Source organism: Mesoplodon mirus (genome assembly GCF_964341445.2).
Source record: "Mesoplodon mirus genome assembly, chromosome: 3".
Lineage (NCBI taxonomy): Eukaryota > Metazoa > Chordata > Mammalia > Artiodactyla > Ziphiidae > Mesoplodon > Mesoplodon mirus.
In genome coordinates this window covers 37,150,999-37,176,589 of record NC_138978.1, presented here as the reverse complement: position 1 = coordinate 37,176,589, position 25,591 = coordinate 37,150,999, and the positions used below count along the sequence as shown (strand labels likewise).

Below are 25,591 nucleotides of genomic sequence, written 5' to 3'. Positions count from 1 at the left end.
CCGCCGGGCGGGCTGCTGCAGAGTAGGGGCCCCGCGCGGCGGCGGCGGCAGCGACCGGGGCTTCCCTGACTGCCCTTCCCGGAGGGCCCGGGAGGAAATGACAGCGCGGGAGCCAGGGCGGGCGCGGAGGGAGGGGCGGCGCCCGGAGTGACACGGCCTGTCACCGCGGAGGCCGCCTCGCAGACCCTCCCTGCGGCCTCCGGGAGCCGGGGATTCCCCAGACGCAGACCCTCGCCGGCGGCCGCCCGCCCGCCCGCCGGGACACGGCCGCCCGGGGACCCCAAGCGGCGGGCAGCGAAGCCGGGTACGCCGGGGCCGAGACGGCCGGAGAGGCGCCCCGTGCGGGCGCCGGGGTCCCCCGGGCTCGGCGACAGGAAACTCTGGGGAGTGAATGGAAAGAAGTGGGTGGTCCTGCCCCTGCGACTTCCCCTGACATCACTGCCCAAATAAGGAGCTTCCAAGCGGCCGCGGGGCGGCCCAGAGCCGCGCCCGCCGCCGGCGCCCGCCCGCCAGCCCGCCCCGCGCCCACCCCGCGCCGCGTGGGCCGCCAGCGAGCGCCCCGGGCACCGCCGGGCGGAGCCGAGCCGGGCGGAGCCGAGCGAGCGGGCGCTGCTGAGCCGCGCGGAGGCAGGGCGCGCAGCCCAGACCAGCCCGCCGCAGCCCAGCCCGGAGCCGCGGAGCCGCGGCCGTCCGCAGGTAAGCAGGGAGCGCCCGCGCCCCGCGCCCCGCCGCGGCCTGGCAGCTGGGAGCCGGCACCGCCAAGCGCGCCAGCAGCCCTGCCGGCCGGCAGCGGGAGCACCCTTCGGAGCGCGGCGGGTGGGAGAGGGCTGGGCGCGGGCGCGCGTGCAGGAGCGCGTCGGGCCAACTCCCCGGACCTCCGGGACTCCTCCGCAGCCTGGGGTTGCCTGGTACATGCGCTCTCCGCCTGCGTTTCCCAGACGCTACTTCTGTCACCGCCCCGGGGTGACACCAGCGTTCCCGCGTTCACACTTCTCTCGCACACTCGTGCCTGGTACAGCCTCACTCGGCTCCTGTGCCCCGAGCAGACCCGCACCCCGCCGCGCCTCCTGGGCCTCGCACTGCCGGACAAGGCGGGACAAAGCACCCCGGTGGGAACTGCCAAATGACTTTGGCAGCCCTAGCCACGCTTCCCCCTGGAGGCGGTGGCAGTTTCAGACTGTCATAGCAGACCGGCCTTGGGCTCCTCCCCGGGCTTACTGGGAGTGAGTTAAAACTAGCAGTGATCTGGCTCCTCTTGCCCCCTTGCAGAGTGGCACCTGGCACCGGGGATATAGCCGAGGGGGATGTACCTGGCATGGTCAGGAGGGTGTGGCGACTGGCAGGGAGCTAGTCCCGGCCTCCCAGCCTGGGTGTTTCCAGAGCGGCTCTCACTCCATGGGCATTTCTCTGAGCACCCTCCCCTCCCCTCTCAACCAGTGCAGGCTGCTTGGGATCCCGGACAGCAGTGGTGGCTGCTGCAGAACAGGTGCAGGTGTGTCCACCTCGACATCTGGCAGGGGGTTCTGTGAAGTGGCTACAGTTGCTTCTCTGTAAAATATAGTATGTGGTTATTGACGACTTGATCAAGGTCATAGGGAAAAATGATAAAGGCAAGTAATGGGTCCATCATTTCGTGGCTCTGGGCAGATTCCTTAATATCTTTCGGGCTGCATTTTATCATCTGGAAAATGGGGATGAGGGTCCTCAGAGGAATGTTGTCAGGGAAAATTGAGATCATATAAGTGAAAATGTTCTGTAGATATAGAGCCCTGTGCACATGCCAGTTACTGTGGTTTGGATGGTTCTGGGCTGGTGTTTGCCATGGCTCTGCTCTGGGATTTAGGGAGACTGAACACCACTTCTGTTCTGTCATCTGCAAGAAAGGGGGCATTAATCAGTGTCCCGTGTGCCTGCTAGCAGATTCCCCAAAGTATGTTCTGTGAAACATTACTTCTGAAAGCTGTGCCACGAGTAAGATTTCCCTATCCTAGTAAGTCTGGCAAATTCTGCAAGCTCTCTATAACCCTTCTGGCCAATCATAATCCATATTGGCAAATTAAAGGCTTTGAGAGGTACTGCAATAAAAAAAAAAGTTTAACATTGTTAAACCCAGCATTTCCCTGGTTGACCCTGTATCCCTTTTCGGGTTACACATGCTTGTTCTCCCAGGAAACAGTGCTTCTGGAGCTACCAATAGACATGATGTGATGTCGTCCAGTTGCTAAGTTCTACTTGCCTTCTTGAATGAAGAGTAAGCAGAGGCCCAGAGGAGTTGAGTTCCTTATCTGAGATCACAGCTAAACAGTGGCCCAAGATCACCTGGTAGTTAGTGGTAAAGCAGGGACCAGAACCCAGACTCCTCATCCAGTGCTCTCATCCCATTCGGTTACATCCAGAAGTTGACAGGTCTCTTCTGCTGCTTTATGTGGACACTCTGCAGAATACAGTTGGCAAACATAAAGATTTAAATGGATTCAATGATGATCAGGTACCTACTATGTGTCATTTGTTGGGGGCGGAGGGAGACTTTAGTATGTAAAGTTCTACCAGATGTGGAGGTTGTGGTGAAGAGTAATGGCACCAGAGTCCACACACACACACACACACGCACGCACTCCTACACACTCACACATCCACTTCGAAACACAAATCCCTATCTCCCTACGCTCTCAACCATGCTCACACACTCGACCCCATATACTCATTCACACCTGTGCCCCTACACCCACACACACACTCCTACACATGCACACACCTGTCTCTGTACATGCACATAGCCACTCCTGTACACACTCATGCACATAGCCATCCTGTGTGCTCTAGGCTGCAACCAGGAGGCACTAGTGGCAATGGGCACGTCCCCTTTTTCTCATGTCCCTAGAGCTGGGGGCGTGTGCCTGGCACCAGCTCCCCAAGATGAGTATCGAGCACGTCGGAGGCCCTGGCAGGGCCAGTCTGATGTTTGCATTTCCCCAGTGTTTTCCCATTTCTCCCATTTTCTGCCATACTTATCCCCCCACCTTTTTTCCATCAGCTATTGTCTGGTCACACATGATATGACTGAAACAGCTCTGGCTTCTATTGTGTCGTTTGTTTTAATCAACTCTCAAAGCTCGGTTAGGGAAAGGGCTTGGTCTCATTAGTTGGATTGGAATCCCCAGCTCCTAGGAGTACGCCTGGCACAGAGGAGACGTTCAATAAGCATTTATTGAATGAGTGAGTGAGTGAGTGAGCGAGGGACTGCTGGCCACTAGGTTGCCCGTGACCCAGGCAGACATCCAGGTGGATTCGCTGAGCATGTTTGCTGAGGGCCTACTGGGACCTAGGCACCTTTTTAAGGCAATGCTTGCATTCTAGTGGGAAGAGAGAACGAATCGTAATGGACAAGGTAATGCTCACTGGTGTTACACACCATGAAGAAACTCCAACAAGGCAGTGAGATGGAGAGTGTCAGGGAGGAACGGGGGAAGCCGAAGACGGCCCTAGGGCATCCTCTTGGAGGAGCTGACATTTATCCTGAGACCTGAACCGTAAAAAAAGTGATAGCCCTGCCAAGATCTGGGAAAGGAGTATTCCAAGCAGAAGAACAGCAGGTACAAAGGCCCCACCGCATGAAGGAGCAGGGCTGAGGGTCCGTGGAGAGGCCACACGTGCGGCCACTGCTGATTCCCTTACCAGCACCTTTGAAGGGGGCATTGGCTGGTGTCTGGTCTGGGACCTGATTGTCTTCATGGTACAATCACAAAACCAAACTTGGTGCATCCTGGGCTTTGGGGTGTAGGGCTGCCTCGGCTATCTAAGAGGGCTGCCTTCCCATCTTGTCCACCCCCCACCCCTATAAATGAGGAAAGGGTTGGGCTCCTAAGACCCCTCCCAGCTCTGCCATAATAGAATCTGATGCTCTGTGTGCAGGAGGATCACAACAGTTCAGGTGGTCCATCTGGAGGGACTGTGAATTAGTTGTGCCGCTTCCATTAGTAATAACCATGATGTCATACATCTGTGTGGTTCCTGATGGGCTGCAGAGCAGTCTCTCCTGTGGACTCATCTGCCACGTGGGGGAGGGTTAAGAAGGGGGGATGGTGGCGGTGGGCAGAGAGACCTCAGATACCGCCACATGCTGCTGCAGGCTCACCCCAAGCCGCTTCACCCCCGAATCCCTGCTTCCTCAGCTGCAGAGCAGTACACAGGAGAGCCTACTTCCTGAAACCCTGGGGCTGTGAAGTGAGAATCAGCATGTCAGGGCCTGGCATGCCGTCGTCGTAGGCACTTGGTAGCTGTTGGTTCCCATTTTACAGATGAGGAACCCAGAGCTAAGAGCCCTGTGGCTTTTCTGGTCCACTCCTATATCTTCATTCTTCCCAGCCCAGAGCTTTGAAGAACTATGCTGTTGAATTGATTTGCCTAAGGTTGCACAGCTAGTAAAGGACTAACCCAGGACTTTGGGCTCCCAAGTCCTTTTCATAAACATCACGCTGTTTGGGAATAACTGTCATGGTTAATAAAGACAGACCTTCACACCTCATCTGTAGATGATCAGAATTATTGTTGTTTTGTGGAGAATCCTAAAATTGTAAGGTCTTGGGTTCTGAGGCATGATATCCTTTGTAAAGCATTCAACGAATATCTTAAACATGTTGGAACCTTCTGGAAGAGCGTGTAGATTGAAAGAATGACCTCCTGAGGAGAGTTGAGAGCAGTGGTTTAACCAAGAGTGTCCTTTCCTGTCACCTGAGGGCTTGTAACGGAAGAGTTCCTAGTTCTACCCCCACTGTCTGATTCAGAGCTTCTAGGGGTGGCATCTAGGCATGTGGAGAAGCCCCCTGGTGCTAGAAGTTCAGCCTGTGGATGAGAAGCCTGGCCAGCTGGATGCCTGGGAAGTCTGGCAGGCCCTCCATCTGCCTCCTTAGCTGTGGCTCTAACCCCTTTGTCCCCAGCTCACATCGGCCACGTGGGAGGAGCATGAGCTGTGGAGCCCCACAAACCTGAGTTTGCATCTCCTGCTTTCTAGCATGTACCTTGGCCCAGTTCCTTTACCTCTCCCAAGCCTCAGTTTCCTCATCTGTAATATGGAATGCTCACTCTTCCCTACAGGGTGGCTGGGTGGATTATAGGAGACCATCTATGTCAGATACCTTATGAGATATCTGTGCCTGGCACATAGTAGGTGAACAGGAAACAATAGTTTCAGTTATTATTATGAAAAATGAATTATAATAATAAAAACAACTGCAGTATTTGTGAACTGGTTGCTACTAAAGGGTTCAATAAAAACAGACCAATTTGCTCCAAACACCAGACTTCTGAGAAGAGAGTCCACTCCATATTGTAAACACCAGTCCTTGGGTCAAAGAATTACCAGCTCCGCCATCTTCCCACACCTCTTCGTTGCTCAGCTCCGGCTCTGGTGGGGAGCCGCGGGCTGAGTGGGAACCAGGGCCGGCCTCACTCTCCACACCTCCGGCAGATCCATGGGCTCAGAGTGGGGGACATGGAGTTTGAAGGTCAGTGTTGAGTTCGGGCTGTGCTCACCTATGTCAGCCTGTCTCCCGTTCCTGAGGTCACTGTGTGGAGGCAGCTGAGACGCAAGCACGTGGGCTTGTGGGAGTCACAGGACGTTGCACTTCTAACCTACGCTGTCATTCATTCACTTATTCTTCGGCTGTGGGTGGAGTCCTTCCGTGGGCTCAGCGTGGGGCTAAGCACTAGGAGTGCGCCTGCGTCCTCGCGAAACTCAGAATCTAGCTGATCCAACCGCTCACTAGCCATGTGGCGTAGACACGTTGCATTTCCTCTCCCGATGTCAGTTTCATCATCTCTAGAATGGGATCGTTCTGGCTACTTCACCAGAGGCAGATCTTGGTGTTTTGAGGCCCCACCCCTCTCTGGAGTGCTGTCGAGGTTTTAGAGTCTCTACTAGAGCAGGCGGGCAGAGGACAGGGCTTCGGAACCGGCAGGAACTCCACTCTGCTGCTGGCTCTGCCAGGTACTTGCTGTGTGAGTCGCTGCATTTTTCAACTTCTCTGCGTTTCCTTTTCCTCGCTTATCGAATGTGGTTATGGCACCTTTGTTGTAGGGCACTGTGAGTGTGAGGTGAGATGATGATAAAGGGTACCTGGCTGTCAGTAAATGAGACCCCCATTTCCTTTCTGTCTGGCTCTTTACTGTCCTGCGCTTGGCTGCTTTTGGAACGTGACCTCTACCCACTGCTGCCCAAGATCATCAGGTCCCCGGGAATGGGCAGGGGCAGGCAGACAGCCCGCCCGGAGCTCAAGGAAATAAGCACATGTCCCTTGGTGAAAAGTGGGCCTGGGGAGGTGGTTCCAGCCCAAGAGGAGTCAGGGCCAGGATGCAGAGCCAGGAGTCCTGGGTTCTGTCCAGGACCTGCCACCAGGTCACTGTGTGTCAGTTGCCAGTTCCCTCTCCTCTCTGAATCTCAGTGTCCTCACTGAGGCCAGTCTTCCAGATCCCCTGGCATCTTCCTGCCCTGAGAAGCCCATGGGCCTTTGATGTGCACACTGAGTAGCCTCAATAATGGAGTGGGCTGGTGGGGTATGGGGGTTTCACCAGTTTTTTCTAGCCTGGGCTCTACTGGAATTGATCGTGTGGAGAAGCCAGCAGACAGACTCTGGTTTCTAATTGGCAGAGCTGCTCATGGGAGGGGAGGCAGATGAAGGGACATTAATAGCATGAAATTAAATTAAAAGAAGGACATCACTCCATTTTTCTCCCTTAAAGAAGACCCAGAAGGCTCAAAGCCACCTGCTTGACAAATAGCTTTTCTCTCATTTGAATTCAATAGTGTGTTTGGATGGGAAGAGTTTGTTTTCAGATGATCAGGATGGAGGCAAGAGGTTGCAGAGTGACCCTGGGAATCCAGTCATTTACCGAACGTCTGTTGAATACTTCCCAAGTTCTAGGCGCAGGGATGCAGCAGTGAACAAAACAGACAACAGTCAGTGCTCTCCTGGAGCTTATAGACTAGCAGAGGGAGGCATACCGGGAACAAAGGAGCTCATAAATGTGTAATACGTCAAATGGGTTAAGTGCCATGGAGGAGAAGCAAGTAGGGTAAGAAGTTCAGAGAATGCCAGGGGAAGGATACGGGGGCTCTTGTATGTAGGATGGTCGGAGAAGTTATCACTAAGGTGACGTTTGAGCAGAGCCTTGAAGGAAGTATAGAAATGAATACACAAATTTAAGCAGAGTTGTCTTTCTCTACGGTGTACCTGAGAGCCTATGGAAAGATCTCATTTGAGGCTGAAATGGTCAGCTCAGTCAGGCAGCTCAGTCTCTGGGCCATCCTGCTTTAGATACAGGATGCCAAGTCTAATTCATGATCGTCGTTACACCTGCCTTAATGATAATAACAGTGAGCTGGATACGACTCTAAGTGAATGGGTCCTTAAACCTTCAAAACGCCTGTCCACATAGACTGGCTTATTCAGTCCTCTAACAAGGTAAAGGTATCATCTCCATGTTGTAGATGTGGAACCTGAGAACTCTATATATGGAGTGACAAGCCCAGGACCATATCCCAAGTGAGGGACAAAGTGAACATTCAAACCCAGACTCTGCCACCCATCAGATCTGTGTTTCTCCCTGCGGGGCAGCTGGGCACCCAGCCTACCACCTTGCATGAAGCAGAGGATGATACTTATTTTTTTTGAAAACAAAAGTAAAACCATAGACTAAGAGGATATGATGACTAAATGCAATATGGAATCCCGAATGGGATCCTGGAACAGAAAATGGACGTTAGTGGAAAAACTGGTGAAAATATGAATAAAGTCTGTAGTTGGGTTAATAGTAATGTATGAGTGTCAATTTCCACTTGACAGAAGTACCTTGGATATGGAAGGTGTTAACGTTAAAGGAAGTTGGGTGAAGGGTGTACGGGAGCTCTCTTCTATCTTTGCAATTTTTCTGTCAATATAGGATTGTTCCAAAGTGAAAAATTTATCCAAAAATAAGTGAATAAATCCACATACACTCCGACTTGCCGGCCTCCTCAGGTTAATGAGGAGAGCCATAATGGGTCATCAAGTAATTGAATCCTTGCTGCTATGAGTCATCCCTAGAGTTGCCTGTGTGAGAAGGAGCAAAATTATAAACCAATGCCTGTAACCACGCTGGAAGAGGAATGGAGGAGGTATCTCCCCCGGAGGCTGCCCCTAGGTGAACTTCTCGTATACCGTATAACCTATATTTTAGGCTATACCAAGTTTGCCCTTTATATGTGATGAAAGGTCACCAACTCATTCTCACTTGATGCTGTAGCAGACAGATGGAAACCTAGTTTTATTTGTAGGGCTGCCTCGTGTGACTCTGTGAATCGGGGTGACTAATGGCAGTGAAAGAGTGGCAGGAGGTGGTGAGAACAGAATCGTAGAGGGAAGGTGTAACGCCGGTTTTCTCTTATGGTAGAAAACATCAGGGCCAGGGAACGGTGTCTCCTGGAATGAAGGAAAGAGAGCAGGGTCAAGGGCTTCCTTGCCGTGATTTCCTACTCACAAAGCAAGCGGGCTGGGGATCAGTCCCTCCAGCTGAAAACCACTGAGTCCAGAGCAAGTGATTGGTCCAACCTCGCTGTGCAACTGCCCGGGAGACACAGCTTAGCCCGTCTGGGTGACCTGGCCTCCTAACGGTTTCCAGAGGGCTTGTTCCTTGGCATGTGGGCATTTGGTTGGTGTAGCCCTGAAATGTAGGACAGGCAGAAGTTGCTCAAATGGACAGGAAACCATCACCACGAGTCTGTTAGAAAGCATCTAATGTTTAAAAGAGTAGGGCAGCCTCTCCAAGATAGACTTTATTTTAAGCAGGCTCTGATCTTGTGAAATAAAGAAGTCCGGCATTTCCCATAGTGTGTTTTCTAGAACACAAGTGCCATGGATGGAAAGATGTGTTACAGGGAGAAAATAAAAGTGCTCTGTGTGCAGTTTTCCAAGCTTGATTGATCAGAGCACTCATATATATACACATACGGTTTTATATATATACTTATATATGTGCATATAAGGAATAGATTTTATATACGTGTGTGTGTGTCTGTATAAGGAAGATGTATACATATATAAGATCGCTGAACTAGAGTGCTATACAGAAACATTTTGGGAAACACTAAAGTTATCTGAGGTCAAAGCTGAAAAAAAACACCCCAAAATGAATGCTAAATTGTGACTCTAAAACTTGTTTCTGCATGTTCGTTTTAGCAAGTCAGTTTCCCACATTTTTTTTCCTGTTTTGTTAACTTGACTGCCCTTTTCTCAGAAGAAAAACGGCAAATGGCATGCAGATGATCCTTCCCCCTCCGTTGTGTACTGTGTCCAAGGGAGACTGAAGTACTGCGTGTGTTCCCTGAGATGAGGGTAGCCAAGCCATGTGACAGCTCGGTGGTGGGTCTCTAACCCAGAAACCCACGTGTGACATTGGTATTTGGGGAGCTAAAAAAGAACCTCATTAAAAATGCCACTGGAGCCCCAAATTCCGCCTCTGTCAGGTGTGGTTTTCACACAAGGGATCCCCGGCACTTCCACATACACAGGTGTGTTTGTCATCCTGTAAGACGAGCATCTTTACTGCTCCCAGTGCCAGGTCACTGGACATGCCAGGCTAGGTGAGATCACTCCTTGACTACATGACGATTTCTAGCTAAGCTAATCCTCACCCCACTCCCTGGTACCAGACTTTCTCACCCCATGTTGCCCCCAGGGGAGAGTCCTCAAAACTGCCGACCTGACCTTTGGAAACTGCCTGCCAGCCCCTTCCCAGCCGGGGTCCCACCTCAGCTTCCACGTCCCCTGACTCTTTACCCCCATGTGTAAATTCTGCCCCCACCCAAATCCTGCTTCTCACTCCTCCAGGCATGTTCCCAACACGTCCGTGTCCCGTCTAAGGTACAGGGTCCAGTTCCATTTTGTGATTGCCTCTGTTAGAAGCTGACCTTCAGTTTCCTACCTGGCATATTATATCAATATGTACTTAGACTCCACAAGTAAAGTAAAGGATAAGTAACAGAAAGAGGGACAATTTAAGGAAGGAATTTTCTTTCTCTGTAGGTTAGATGTCGGGGAGAGGGAGCCTTTCAGATATCTCATTTGAGGATGAAACGGTTGGTTCAGCGAGGCCCTCAGACTCTGGCCTGTCCCTCATCAGACATGTGTGACCTCAGACGTCATTTGAAGTCTCCGAGCCTCTCTTTCCTCGGCCATAAACATGGATTGACGCTCCCACTTCCCTCTTGGGGTTTTGATTCAATGCTGTGAAACTTGCGGGGAGCCTAGAGCAGTGCCTCCTGCATAGAAAGCTACGAGTTGTTATTCTTAGGATGAGAATTCCATCAACCAACTAAAAAAACAACCAAGTTGAAAAAAGTGTGCGAAGATGTAAACAGGTAGTTGAGAGAAGTGAAAAATGGCTCATAAGCATATGACTAATGCTCTAGGTACTAAAAAAACAAAGGATGATAAATAAAAATGCATATAGATGGCAAAAATGTGAAAAAATAGAGACAATCTAGTGCTGGCAAGGGTCAAGGGGACTTGTGAGCCTAAATTGGTATCAATGAAAATGATAAAGGCACATACCTGCCCTGATCCTGAAATTCACCAGCTATGGAAACACACATGTACACAAAGATACACACACACACACACACACACATATAAGGGTGTTCCCTTGCAGTGTTGTTTGCAGTTGAGAGAGCTTAAAAATGACCTCAATGTACAGCAGGGACGGCGCTTTAGAAAATTATGGTGAATTTGTACTGTGGAATACTTTACGGCCATTTAAAAAGGAAGAAGTGAATCTATAGGTCCTGACATGGGAGGACATTTACAACATGCTTTTAACTGGAAAAAGGTTTCTGTGCGATATGTTTACTCTGATCCCATTTTTATACAGAAACAAACAGTTATATATGTGTGTGCACATGTAGATGTGTTTCTGTGTTCATGGAAAGAGCATGGGAAAATACCAGGGAACTGTTAGTGGTAGCTTCATCTGGGGAGTAGAAATTGGGAGGGTGAAGGGGGACTGGTCCACATTTTCCTTTAAATACTTCTGTAGTTTTTAAAAAATATAGTTTTAAACAAAGAAAACAGAAAAGAAAGCCCAAGAAAATGAAGAGCAAAGACTAATCTTTATAGCGCAGGATTATTGAGAAGATGAAATGAGATCATGCTTGGCAAACATCTAACACAGTGCCTGATGCTTACTAAGTACCCAATAAATGCTTCTGTCCTCTTGGCCCTCCCTCCATAGACTCTGGGCCACCCTGCCCCTCTGAGTCCATCCGGTGTTTTCCCCAGACCGCGAGCTCAATAAACACGCAATGGTGATCACAAGCTGGACAGCACACCAGGCGCTGTGTGCACCACCCCAGTGCCTGCCCTCATGGAGCCCCTGGTCTGGGGAACCCACCCTGTTTCATTTCCCAGCCGTTCCCTGGGTTCTTTCTTCTTGGTCTCCTTGTAAAAGGCTGCCTTCCTTCACTGGTTGCTGCTGGCCACACCTCCTGTCTCCCAGAAGGAGCCTCTCACCACCTCCCAGCGTGGGGCTGGCTTTGTCACCAAGCACATTCCAAGGGTGAATCTTATCATTTGGGTCAGGTCTGCTCACTGCTTTGTTTCTTTTCTGTTTCCGCTCATGGCCAGGCTTTCCCACTCCCGGGCGGGTGTGTGGGCTTTCCTGGGTCCCTTCCCCCACTAGCTTCCACCTGGCTTTGATGAATTCCATCATGTCTGCTTAAAATCATTTCACTTCCAATTTGCTAATTTAATTCTAGTCTTACAGAATTTTGGCAACCCTGCCAAATTGGGTGCCAGATGCAGATTTAATGAGCATATTTTCAGTTCTTTTTTTTCTTGTCTGCATGGAGATGCCGAAGAGAACGGGTTCTGGAACTAGTCCCCAGGGGGCTCCCTGGAACACCCCACCCAACGTTTGACCTTGAGGCCCCAGGCATGACCTTCCAGCCAGGTCTCTCCCAGTCTGACAGGTAGAGTTCATGTCTGCACCGCTGGGAAGGGAGCTGTTATTGCATCATCCTCCCAGTCCTAGAAGCCTCAACCCAGTTCCCATCGTTTGGGCTTCACAGGAAGTGTATTTGGAGAAAATTACTTATTTCCTTCAGCCCATGTCTTCCAGCAGCCATGTGCAGCTCAACAGATGTTCACGGATTCATCTCTTTTACAAACACATACTGAGCGTTTTCTAGAGTGATTTCTCAAAGTGTGGTCTGTTGACAACCTGCAGTGGAATTCGGCGGTGGGGGGGGGGCGGATAATGCATATTCCTGGGCCCTGCCCACAGCTGTAGCATCAGCCTGGGTTCCACCCCTGAGGGGATGCTAATGCCTCCTGCAATTCCAAGTGTTACCTCATTTCAAACTCATATGGACCCATTACAGGGACATTTTAATCTCCAAGGGAAAGACTCAGAGAAGTCAAAGGGGTGGCTCAGGATCCACAGTGGCGAGTATCAAAGCTGGGACTTGGCGTGAGCCTTTCGGTTCTCAGTGTAGGGCTCTTGCCGTCTCTGGCCACAGTGGCTCAGGGCTGAGAGCTGTTGTTCTCGATCCCAGCGGATTCACAGCAGGCCTGTGCCTGCCCTTGTGCATCCACACACACCCTGCTTCACAGACGAGGACACGGAGACCACGTTCCCACCGCCAAGCCGGCAAGTCTGCAGCGCTGTCAAAGCAGGGGCCACGACTCATACCACATCTGGTTCTAAATTCTGTGCCAAGAGACGCAAAGGGCTGAATGGTGGAAAATGGTTGTTCCCTCGAGGACCAGAAGAAATGGGCAGAGCTCTCCAGTTCTGGCACGGAGGCCTGCCCTGCTGCTGGGCGAGTCACATCTATTCCTGAGCCTCGGGCTTGTTGTCAGTACAGGATAGGGTTGGCTACGGTCGGTGATTTCCAAACTTCTTTGGAAAGTTCTCACTTTGTGGCCCCAATAAAATCTTGTACAGTATGTACAGAGAGACAAAACTGGAGATGCCTGGAGTGGCTCAGAGCTTTCCAGGAGGCAATTTGGAACATCTCCTGTAGCATCAGCATGGGTCATCTGTGTGCGTCCTCCAGCCACCCCGCCCCCCAACATGACAGGTGGCTACAGCCTAGCCTTGGGGTCTGGCACCTCGGGCTCCCGTCCAGGCCCTACCACTTTCTGGCTGTGTGACCCTGGCAAGTTGTTTCCCTTCTTTGAGACTCAGTTTCTTCCCTGTGAAATGGAGACCATAGCAGTTGAGGTGAGGATGAAATGAACTAGTGCATGCAAAATACTTAGCACAGTGCCTTGCATGTATCAATAGAAGGTATGGTGACTCTTGTTTTCCTTTGATGAGATAGGATGTAAAACATGAGAAGTTAACAGTCATGGCAGAGATTTCCCAGGGCCCTAGAAACACCATGTCGTATGAGTGAGTGCTGTGGACGGTGAGGCCCGGATATTTGTGGGTCTATATATTTCAACACATATTTTAGCCCCTGCAGGGGGTGAGATCTTTTTTTTTTTTAATTTATGGCTGTGTTGGGTCTTCGTTTCTGTGCGAGGGCTTTCTCTAGTTGTGGCAAGTGGGGGCCACTCCTCATCGCGGTGCGCGGGCCTCTCACTATCGCGGCCTCTCTTGTTGCGGAGCACAGGCTCCAGACGCGCAGGCTCAGTAATTGTGGCTCACGGGGCCAGCTGCTCCGTGGCATGTGGGATCATCCCAGACCAGGGCTCGAACCCATGTGTCCGGCATTGGCAGGCGGACCCTCAAGCACTGCGCCACCAGGGAAGCCCCAGGGGGTGAGATCTTTTAAGAGAGAAACTCCCTGGTGGAGTGAGAGGATGGTTTCGACCGAGATTCCCAGGTGGGAGTCCCAGAATGGGAATGCGGAACAGGCTGGCAGGGCTCACCGGGAGCAGAGGCAGGGCGGGGAAGCGCTGAGCTGCTGTGAGTGGGCCTCTGGCGGCCTCCTTGTGTGGGACCTGCTGCCTCAGGGCAGGGCCCAGTCACATCCCAGAGGCCCAAGGACGGGGCAAGATCAGAGCATCATGGGCTTCAAGCCCACGGGGGTGCCCAGTGGATCCCAGGGCTGGTGGCGAGAGGTCAGAGAAGGAAAGGTTGGGACACTGTAGGGACCTGCTGGAACCTCCCGTGCCCACAGTGCCACAGGGTTGGGGACAGTGAGAGTGAGAGAGTGAGTGGCACCGAGGGGGGGATGTGTTCCATCTCAGTGGGACTATTTCTGGCTCTGCTCCTGCAGTCACTGTGGAAACTGCACGTGCCCAGTTCAGTGTGGAAACATGACGAGTTTTTCAAGAGTGATGTACACTAAGCAGCCAGCCAGGAAGCTGCCGCCCCTGCTGCTGGCAGGGTGAGAGTGTGTGTCTGCCCGCCCCACCTCCCCACCCCACCCACCCCCATCTCCTTCTCTCTCTGCCTGGGCTGCCTTTCTCCTGGAGCTGTATTTGGGAGAGATGTGTTCTGTGCAGCGTGGTAGGTAGGCAGAAAAACGGCCTTCAGCAGACGTCCCCATCCTCATTCCTAGAACCTGTGAATACATTACATAGCAAAGAGGAATTAAGATTGCAGACGGAATTATGGTTGCTAATTAGCTGAATTTTTTTTAATAAATTTATTTATTTAGTTAGTTTTGGCTGTGTTGAGTCTTCATTGCTGCACTCAGGCTTTCTCTAGTTGCGGTGAGCAGGGGCTACTCTTCATTGTGGTGCGCGGGCTTCTCATTGCGGTGGCTTCTCTTGTCGCAGGGCATGGGCTCCAGGCATGCGGGCTTCAGTAGTTGTGGCATGCGGGCTCAGTAGTTGTGGTTCGCGGGCTCTAGAGTGCAGGCTCAGTAGTTGTGGTGCACGGGCTTAGTTGCTCCGTGGCATGTGGGATCTTCCCGGACCAGGGCTCGAACCCATGTCCCCTGCATTGGCAGGCAGATTCTTAACCGCTGTGCCAGCAGGGAAGTCCCTAGCTGACTTTTAAATAGGGAGATTATCCTGGATTGTCCACTTGAACCCCGTGCAGTCACAAAGAGCTTTAGATGTGGGAGGGGAAGGAGACTCAGTGTCAGGGATGTGATGTGAGGGAGGCTCCACTGCCATGGCTGGCTTTGAGGATGGAGGAGGGGGCCGTGAGCCCAGGAATGCAGGCAGCTTCAAGACGCTGGAAATGGTGAGGAAATGGACTCTCCCTAGAACCTCCAGAAGAAACAGAGCCCTGCCAGCACCTTGATTATTGCCCAGTGACCCGTTTCAGACTTGTGACCTCCAGAACTGTAAGAGAACGCATTTGCGTTGTCTTAAGCCATTGCGTTTGATGGTTGTATGTTACAACAGCAACAGCAGGCAGTGACCGGGGAGGCTGAGGCTATCATGGGGAGAGGTCCGCAGAGAGGAAAGCTGCAGCCACCATCTTTTGTTTTCCTGAGGTCTGATCATAGCCTGTTGCCTCACTCTGGACATGGGTCCCCTCTGGCCAGCTTGCTCTCTGAGTGGGCAAGTGACTGTCCCCTCTTTTTCCTCCAGGCTCCCCGTCCTGTCCCTTCTAAGTGACTTCTCATTCCTCTGACACTTGGCGCCACTCCTGGGACTTGTCACTTGGGGACCTTGCATTGTCTGCTTTAGCCACCAGCACGCTGCTGCCCCTACTCCCACACCCCTCCCCCCCACCAGCCACTCGCTGGGCATTGCCAGAACTTAGGGGAAGAGTCAGTGACTTCTGCCTGTTGAAGCCGGTTGTGCTCCCAACTGGTCGGAGCCACGCTCTGTGCTGTGTGCTGAAAGGGCCAGGACTTGAACACAGGGTGCCTGGGGTTCAGTCCTGGCTGTGGCACCCAGTAACTCCAGCCCTTGGCTGATCACGTCCCTCCTTCCTCATGGAGAGGCTGGAGGGAAACAGGATTGGTGTGAAAGCCTTTGACAACACTGCTGTCCCGGTGAGCGTGGCTGTCAGTGTTACTTTTCTCTCCCAGAGCTGAGTCCAGAAGTAAGAGCTCCTCTTCCCACTGTGGCATATGTCACCACCCTGCCTGGAGCCCTTCTCCCCTTGCTTTAGACACTTCCCGCATGCCTAGACCTGGGGAAGCCTAGAGAAAATGTGGAGAACCAGGGCTGGGATGTGGGTGAGGCGAGTGAGGTGCCCAGGGTGCAAAATTTCAGGAGGTCCTCACCCTCAGCGTCATGCAAATGTGGTAGGGAAGTCTAACCCCACACTCCCTTAATAGACGAGGAAACTGAGACCTAGAGAGTGGAATGCCTTGCTCCAGGGCACATCGGGGGCTGGCGGTAGAGCTGGGACCAGAACCCAGGTCTCTCCCCTTCAGCTCCAGGGCAGGTCTGCTCTTCTTCCAATTAAATGCATGAGTGAGTGGCTGAATGACTTTATTACTCCAGCATGTATTTATGGAGTGCTTATTCTGTGTTAGTAGTGTGCTAGGGACTGGGCTTCAGTTTGGGAACAAGGCAAGCAGGGTGTGGTCCTCCCCTGAGAATTTATATTCTGTGAGGGAAGAATAAGTAATGAGGCAGTTAGTTCTTTAATTACAGCGATGATGAATGCTAGCCAGGGGTTGGAAGTCATGGGCTGTGAATGGTTGTGTAGGTTGTGCACTGCACAAGTGCATGTAGCGGTCCTACCGTGGGGCCTCCATTAAGGAGGTTACAGTGTAATTTGGAAGACAGGACTAGTATATCCTTAAAGTACCAGTACAAAATCATGAGTACTGGTTTTAAGCACCATCATTGTGTTTAAAACAACAGGCTGGAAGGAGGGCCCAGAATTGCAGCCCTCGTTCCTTCTTCTCCAGGGCTCTGGGCCCTCACCTTCTTTCCCTCCCTGTTTGATAGTCAGATCACATGCAGTCAGCCCTCACTGGGAGTCTCAGAGGAGGAGCCCTGCAGCCAGAAGGGCCTGGGAGACCAGGAGGAATGAGGCATTGCCCTCTCTTTGGGGGCAGAGCTCCTGTTGTCCTGGATAGGGTTCAAAGGCAAGGAGTCCTGTGATGGCAGAATAGGCTGGAATCTTCAGAAATAAAAGCTTCTCTGCCTGGACAAAGTCCAGCTCTCAGCATCACCTGTTTTCTAGAATGGTGGGCCTGGAAGGAGTCTGGCTTCTAGGAATTAGGTGTCTCCCTGCCACCAGCGCATTGCATGGTTTTGCACCCCGCGCATCTCCGGATGTTTCCACAGGCATGGAGAAAGCGCATGGAAAAGCATGGGGAGGTGGGTGTTGCTTTACTAAAGTATCTTGCCTGTCTGTCAGGCAAGGCCAGCTCCTGGGCAGCCGTGGTGTGATGTCCTGTGGGCCAGCAGCACCCCTCCCACACACTAGTTGGGGGACTTTAACAAGCCCCTCACCTCCCTGAGCCTCACTTTATCTGTAAGACAAGAGTGAGAAAGACCTGTCTCATCCAACTGTTAAATTTGAAAAGAAGGTCCAATGTGTTCAAGGGCGTTTTAAGTCTCTGGTTTATAAGGACACAGAAATTGCCACCAAATGAGGGCATTCCTTCAAGAATCAAAAGGCCATCTAACTGAATAGATAAAGAAGATGTGGCATTATATATACAATGGAATATTACTCAGCCATAAAAAGAAATGGAATTGAGTTATTTGTAGTGAGGTGGATGGATCTAGAGTCTGTCATACAGAGTGAAGTAAGTCAGAAAGAGAAGAACAAATACCATATGCTAAAGCATATATATGGAATCTAAAAAAAAAAAAAAAGGGTTCTGAAGAACCTAGGGTCAGGACAGGAATAAAGACGCAGACGTAGAGAATGGACTTGAGGACACGGGGAGCGGGAAGGGTAAGCTGGGACGAAGTGAGAGAGTGGCACTGACATATATACACTACCAAGTGTAAAATAGATAGATAGTGGGAAGCAGCCGCATAGCACAGGGAGATCAGGTCGGTGCTTTGTGACCACCTAGAGGGGTGGGATAGGGAGGGTGGGAGGGAGATGCAAGAGGGAGGAGATATGGGGATATATGTATACGTATAGCTGATTCACTTTGTTACAAAGCAGAAACTAACACAACATTGTAAAGCAATTATACCCCAATAAAGATGTTTTTAAAAAAAACAATGCATTGTAGAGTTGCAGTAAGTTGAAAACTTAATTATAAAGATTTAAATTTTTCTTGAAAAAAAAAAAAGAAAAAAGGCCATCTAACATATTTCCTGAGTGAGAGATCCATCCTGGGTTTCAGGAGGAGCAGAGAAAGACACGTGGTACTCTGTTTTTTTTTAAATAAGGAAGAATTATTCTGACTGGTAAATAAATCAACTCCTTGGCAGGGAGTTAAAAGAGAAGGGGTCCTTAGAGATGGGCTTGTTCTAGTCTCTGGTTTGACAGAAACTGAGGGCTAGAGGAGAACATGATTTGTCTTCGGTCACATGGCTGGTTAATGGCAGAGCTGGGGTCCTGCCCACCTCCTGTGCCACCCCACACCCTGCCCCATATTCTGGGAATTTAGCTATTTAAAGAACAGTAGGTAGAGACAACCTGTCAGGGAAACAGGAGGGTGACCCCGGTGAGAGTAGAAGGATAGGAAGGTGGGCACAGTCCGGACAGGGGGTGAGCAGGATGGGCAGGAGGGAGGCAAGAGCATGGAAGGTCTTGGTTCCAGAGGCGGAACGCCCTTCAGATTCCCCTCCTCCTGGAACCGCCCGAAGCCTCAGCCCATCTCCGGGTTCCCAGGATGTACAGCCGCCACAGAGGTAAGCCTCAGGCTGTTTGGGGTCCTAGGCTGCTGCACAAAGGGCGATGCTGGGGACCATGGACCTGCTGGTTTGGCAGAGTGACATGTTGCTTGTCCTGGAAAGTGAGTTCCTGAATGTGGTGATGTCAGGGACAACACCCTGGAAGGCAGGCCAGCGGGGGTGTGTTTACTGGCTGTTACTCATCACTCATTCGCTCCGCACGCCAAGCGCTGTGCTAACAAGCACCGGAGGTACACAGACGGTACACGTTGTTCTTGCCCCAAAGGCGCTCGCCGTCTGTGGGGAAGACGGACACACAGGAAGATCACTATCACAGTGTGGTGGGGCCGGTGTCGCAGCAGAGCTCTGGCTGGAGGGTCAGGAGCAAGAGAGAGGGGGGTTCCAGCCCGGTCCCTGGATGGTGGAGGGGCTGGGGGAGAAGGAGGAACTACCAGGGCCAAGCTTTCAAAGGGTGGGTGGGAGTTCGCCTGGCAGAGAGGGGAGGGAGGATCTTCCTGAAGAAGGGTTTGGAACCTGGGAAGAAGGTGGCGTGTCCAGGTATTAGGTAGCTGAAGAGCAAGGAGTAAGGAAGAGTGTCAGGTGATGGGTGAATCTGGAAGGTCACGGTGGCCGTATGGGGAAGAGGCTCTGTCACCCACTTAAGGAACCTGGATTTCTAAGGGCGGTCAGCAAGCTCTGGAAGTGGTTATGGCGCACCGTGATACTTGCTTACTCTGAGATGCAGAAACATCGCTCTGCGTGGCGGGTAGAGTGGGCCCAGTGGCAGTGGGTGGACAGGAGTCCAGGGGCTTGAGAGACTCTTACGGAGCCAATTCACTGAGAACCTGGGGACACGTGGAATGTAGGGGGTGCAGGAAAGGGAGCAGTCAGCCACAGCTCCTGGACTTCTCAGGATGCCTCGGATGCTTTGCAAGGCCCCTAGGCTGAGGTTCAGGGTTCCACCCTGGGCGGTGGGCTGCTTACCTGGGACAGCAGTAGAGCCAGGGCTGGTCTGGGGCTGTGAGCCCCTTGAGGTCCTGACTGACACCCCATCTGCTGGTTCCCTCAAGGTGAGCTGAGAACATGTGGATGCTCTGGGGCTGTTGACTCATCTTCACCAACACACCTACACTCAGGGGTGGTCAACTGAGAGAACTCGGAGTTTATCCCCTCGTTCATTGTCATGAATTATGCTCAAAGCTCTGTGAGTGATACAGAGATGTATCACACACATCCTAGTCCTGTCCTCAAAGGTCATGTGGTTTGACTGTGATGCTGACAAACATTTGTATAAGTCTTATGTTCCACATATACAGGGGAGAAAATGGAAAGGCCACAATAAAGAGACCACGTGCTGTAAATGAGAGATCATTTCTGGCCAGAGAGGGGAGGGCATGGAGGGCTTCATGGAGGGGGTGGCATATGAGCTGGGCTCACATGGGTGGATGTGGTTGGATGTGGCCACAGTGAAATGGAGAAGAGCATTCCAGACAGGCAAAACTGCACAGAAGCAGGCCAACTGTGAACATGGTAGTTTGACAGGGGCAGGGGTTCTATAGGGGAGCATTGATGTCAGGAGCAGCCTGGCTATTAATAGAGGAGATCTCAAGTGTAGATTTTACTCTCCAGGAAGAACCACTGAAGACTTTGGTACAGGGAGGGGCGTGGTGAGAGCTGAGTGTCAGTTTATCTGGCCTAGTGGAGAGGGTGACCTTTCAGACGCTGCTATTTACTGGTCCGGAGGAGGGGATGACTACTGAGGTCTTAGCCAGGGTGATGGAAAAAGAGGACTCTATCCATATTTATTGACGTTTATTGAGGCTTTAGGCCAGGCACTGTTCTAAGCACTTTATGTGGATGAACTGAGTCTCCCCAAGTCCAGCCATGCGGGTGCTACTGTTATTCCCATTTTACAAATTAGTTTACCGCAACCAGAGATGTTAGGTAAATAGCCTGCCTAGGCAGGTCACACAGCTAGGAAGTGGAAGAGGCAGAGATTCGAACCCAGGGGCCTGTCCTCTTAACTTCCACCCTAGAAATGGCTTCCCAAGGGGCCAGAGCAGATGAAAGGTGGCCGTGCCAAGGTTGGAATGGTTTCTTCCACCTGTCAGACCCCCCCCCCCGGAATGGTGGGGCTGTCTGGCTCTGAGGGCTGACCCTGGTGCTCTTCACCCCAATAAGCTGTGGGGGCCCCTCTGGGCCTGATTGGTTCACCGATTCAAAACAGCCTACATATAGGAGGTGACAATGTAAATAACTGATGCAATGGAAACTTTCTATGGAAAAAGGTACCCACTCAAACAGCTACAAAGTCCAAAAAAAGGAAGAACAGCAGAGCAGACCCAGAGGGCTCTGTAGCAAACAGTTTCCTTTGGCACAGCCTTTTCTGTCTGCCTGAGGCTCTGAGCTGGTGGGGGAGGAAGCCAGCAGTACTGGACAGGTGGCGATCTAGACCAGAAGCTTGGCTGGATCCCTGGAGGGCCCGGGGTCATCAGGCTTCCCCTCTTAGCTAAGGAGGTAGCCATGTGGGTGCAGAAAGCAATTCTTCCTCCAAACACACACCCTGGTTCTCAGTCTCCTCCGAAGGCCTTGATCGGGGCCCCTCCCCTCTGCGGACCAGTGGTTGAGGTTTTGCAGTCCCCAGTGTCTCCCAGGGCTTCAACCTACATTTTTTTACCCCCGTGCCCTCCCTGTCAATAAGTTGCATCAGTCTTGTTATGGGATCTGAAATCTTCTTATTTTAGCACACAAAATCATTGTAAATATAAGTAAAGCTAAAAGATCAGAAATAACCAAAAGAGGAAGAGGAGAAGGCCATTTTTTGGAAAGTTGACTCTGTATTATTTAATTCTTACACCTACCCAAGCTCTGCACTGTTGCTCCCATTTTAGAGATGAGAAGACTGAGGCTTGAAGTGTTAAGTGACTTGCCTGAAGCCACACGGCAACAGAAACCAGTGGTGCCTGGTTTTATCTAACACTGAAGCCTGGCGCTCTCCTTCTGCTGTGCAAGGCTGTCCACATCTCTGTTTCCTCAGCTGTCAGATGGTAGCATCAGTGTGACAATGAGATAATAGAAGGGCAACACTGGCACATGGTAGGCACTCAGCAAATGTGGGTTTCCTTCCCTACCCCTCCCTTCTGCCTCTACAAACTGGGGAGATGTGATGAGCCTTCTTGTGGGGAAATAGCCCGAGTTTGGGGATCCTTGGGAGGAAGGGAGGTAACCATTGATTTTCTGGCCCGTCTCCCCTACTTGATCGAGAGCACCCTGTGGCAGGGGCCAGCCCTTCTTCACCTTTGCACCCTGGGGTCTAGCCCAGTGACAGGGAGTGTCTTGTCCAAGGTGGCTGGATGCAGCTGGACCTCAAAGGTGGACCAGTCCAGTGGGCTGTTTATTGCACCCGGCTGCAGGAGATTTCCGGTGAGAGAGGGCCATCGCTAGGTGTGGCCTGGTATGGCAGGAAACAACTCCTCTACCCTTCTACCCCTGGCAGCTGTCAGCACCTCAACCTCACGTGCAGGCCCTGGGGTTTCATCTGTACTTTCTCTTCCTGCCACTCTTTATTCTCTTAGACTCCTGGGCTAGGTGCCCTCTATGTGCATTCAGGGCCTTCCTCCCCGCTTCCCTGCAGTGTCTTAAAACCGTGGATGTTTCTCCTGCTAATCCCCATATAGAGTTTGTGGGACCGGATATTCTTGCCTATCACTAAATGGAATCCATTACTCTGCACTTGAAGTTCCTCTTTTTCTCTCCTCAATACAAATGGAAATATATCACCATCCCCTATTTTTAAAAACTCTGCTTTTACTGGAAAACATTTCCCAGGTCTTCTCAAAGTATATCCTGTCCATATCAAAGGCTCTGAGCTCCACTGCCTCTCTTTCTGCTCATTTTCCTTGTTTGGGACACCTCACTCACTACTCCACGGGAGAGAGCAGCTTTCTTGTCTGGAGAATGGAGCGAGGAACCAGGAAGGATCCAGAAGCAGCCCGTGAGCTGTCCAGTGCTTGTGGCAGTGTTCTCAGACTGAAATGCAGAAGCGTGAAGCAAAGGAGAGCATCCCAGGAAAGGGAGAACCCGAAGCCTACCACAGGGAAGGAGGCAGGAAACCTTGCAGAGCCAACCCCAAAACAGGATCCAGAAAGAGGAGAAGTGAACAGAGAGAGGACGACTTGGATGGTCCCCCACTGTAACTGAAGAAGAGCACAGGCATTAATTGAGTGCCTTTTGTATGCTGGGTCCACGCTACATCTCTCACGCACTTTGTCTCATCCAGTCCTCACAACAAACCCAGGGAGGGGTGATGTTCTTCACTTTTTACTCATGAGGAAAGAGGCTCAGAGAGGTTAAGTCATTTAGCTGAGGTCACACAGCTATTAATGGGTGAAACCAGGGTCTGAAACCAAGTTCCTGTGGTATCAGGGCTGTCCCTCTGTGCTTTCCTGTGCTGCTTCCCTGGTGTTAGGTACATGAGGCAGTAATTCTCCCCATTTCCCCTCCCAGTTGCTAAGTAGCCCCACATGATCCCCTGAGATTATTCCATGTGATTCTGCCATGTGAGTCCCGGTGTCTTGGATTTTTGTGTTTTCTTATTGGTTTACAGACCACCGTAACAGAAATAAAAATAAAAAGTAGAAAAATCCGTCCCACAATTCCCTGCCCCAAGCAGATCAGACTCAGCTTATCTGTGTGCCAACCCCATCTGCCGATGTCCCATTCACAGTGGAGGGACAGTCTGTGTGTCAGGAGGGCAGCCGTGGCCTCAGAGCAGGCCTTGTCTACTTTCTCTGGGATCAGGGTGTGAGGCCCCTTGCTGGAAACCCAATCCCCCAGGCTCCCCTGCCAGCCCTTAGAAAGCCACTGTGTTGTGACCCAGTGAGGCTGGCCCCTGCAGGCATCCGGGGTTTTTCTTTAACCCTTCATCAGCTGAACTTCCCCTGCACTGATAACCAACCCCCAGTGCCCAGGCCGGATGTGAGGCGCCCTCCACCTGCCAGCGGAGGCCGTGCTGTGATGCTTTGGTTCCACAAGGAGGGTGGGGAGGGGAGAGGACGGGCCTCCCTCCTTGTGGTTTTGGGTGGGGCCTGCAGAGGAGCTGGCCCTGGTCCTTCCTGCCCTGGGTGGATGCCACCTTGCAGATGGGCCCCTCTTGCCCTAGTAGGCCTTCCATGTTCAGCTGCTTTCTAAAAAGAAGACAGTTTTATATCATTTTAAAATTGAAATTTTTAAATTCTAAAAGTGATACATGCTTATTGTTAAAAAAAAAAAAAGAAAAAGAAGAAGAACAGAATAGGAATGTACAAAGAAGAAAATGCATGCTCTGAACCCCACTCACTGCACAGTCCCACCCCTAGGATGTGCTGACTACTTAAACCTGCAGGTCCTTTGTGGCATTAAAAGCTACACAGATATGTGTGTGTCTGTGATGTTGCTTTTCCCCTTTTTTCACACCGTCCCATTGAGGGGAAGTGTGTGTAGCAGCTAAGTGTGTAGGCTCCGGATTCAGACAGGAACCAAGGTTCACCACGTGTCAGGTCTCTTCGCCTCACTAAGTCTCACGTGGAAAATGGGACCAGCAATAGTGCCTTCCATCGAGCAGGCTGTGAAAAGTAAAAGAGGTCACCGTGAGAAGTGTTGAACCCAATATTCAACACATAGATGAAGTCACAACAAATCTCTATTATTGGTAGGAGTATATATTTTTAATTAAGAAAAGCTATTGTCCCATTATTATACCATTGGGTGGATTTATCATCATTTACTTATTAGGCCAGTTCCCTACTGATGGGTATTAAGGGTGTTGCCATATTCACTGATAAAAATAATGCTGCAGCCATTGTGTGTGTGTGCATCTGTGCGTATGTTGTGTAAGATGTGTGTGTATTTGTGTGTGCGCACTTGTGAAGCTGCTGGGTCAACATAAATTTTGGTCAGCCCTTCTCTTCAACACTGGATGGTTAGCAGTCATTTTCTTCTTTGCCAGTCAAATCGGGGAAAAGGTGATATTGACTTTTAACATATGTCCTTTAATTATTAATGAGGTCAAGCATCTTTGCATCTTTATTACACATTTTAATTTCTTGAGTAATGATCTGTTTATTTCCCCTCTCCATTTCATTAGCTGTGCATCTTTTCTTATTGTTTTGTGGGTGCTTTCTACGTATTATAGATGTTGACCCTGTTTTATATACGTTGCAGATATTCCTATCTAGTCTGTCATTTGCTTTGTAACTGTAAATGGGGTCTTTTGTTGTATGTAGTGCTTAATTTTTTTATGTAGTCAGTTTTATTAATCTTCTCCTTTAAGAGCACTGAGATCTACTTCAGGCTTTGAACGTTATTTTCCAACACTAAATTATGTAAATATTCTAATAGTTTTGGTGTTTTCATGGATTTGCTTATATGTTTTGTTTATATCTTTAATTCAAATAAATTTTGTTGTAAGTGTGGTACATGTACTCTATTTAAAATAGAATTCTACACCCTCCCTCACTCCGTATCCCATTTTATTGTCATGCCACTTATTATACCTACATGTTTGTTTCCTGCTCATCTCCCCTGGCTAGACCCTCAGCTCTACAAAGGCAGAGACCCTTTCTGTTTTGTTCATTGCTGCATATCCAGTGCACAGAATAATGTCTAACATATAGTAGGCACTTAGTAAATATTTGTCAAATGAATATACAACCAGCCAGTTGTCACAGCTCTCTTTAAGTAATCCATTCTTTCTCACTAATTTGGAATTCTATCTTTGGTAGCCTTTTCTGTTTCTTCTTTTGTTATTGATCTGTTCAGATTTTCCCCCTCTTCTTTAGTTTTACACTTTATGATTTTCTAGAAAATCATCAATTTTCAAATTCACTGACATCAAGTTATGTATCACA

At 50.7% G+C, this 25,591-nt stretch overlaps 1 protein-coding gene across 2 annotated transcripts in view; it reads left to right on the top strand.

Moving 5' to 3' along the window:
* Window positions 1-367: 367 nt before the first annotated feature.
* HIVEP3 (HIVEP zinc finger 3) overlaps window positions 368-25,591 on the top strand; it is a 130,288-nt gene continuing 105,064 nt past the window's right edge. For both annotated transcript variants that reach the window (XM_082614036.1, XM_082614035.1), the window contains exon 1: window positions 368-696. The gene's annotated coding sequence lies outside the window, so the exon portion shown is untranslated. The remainder of the gene's footprint in view (window positions 697-25,591) is intronic.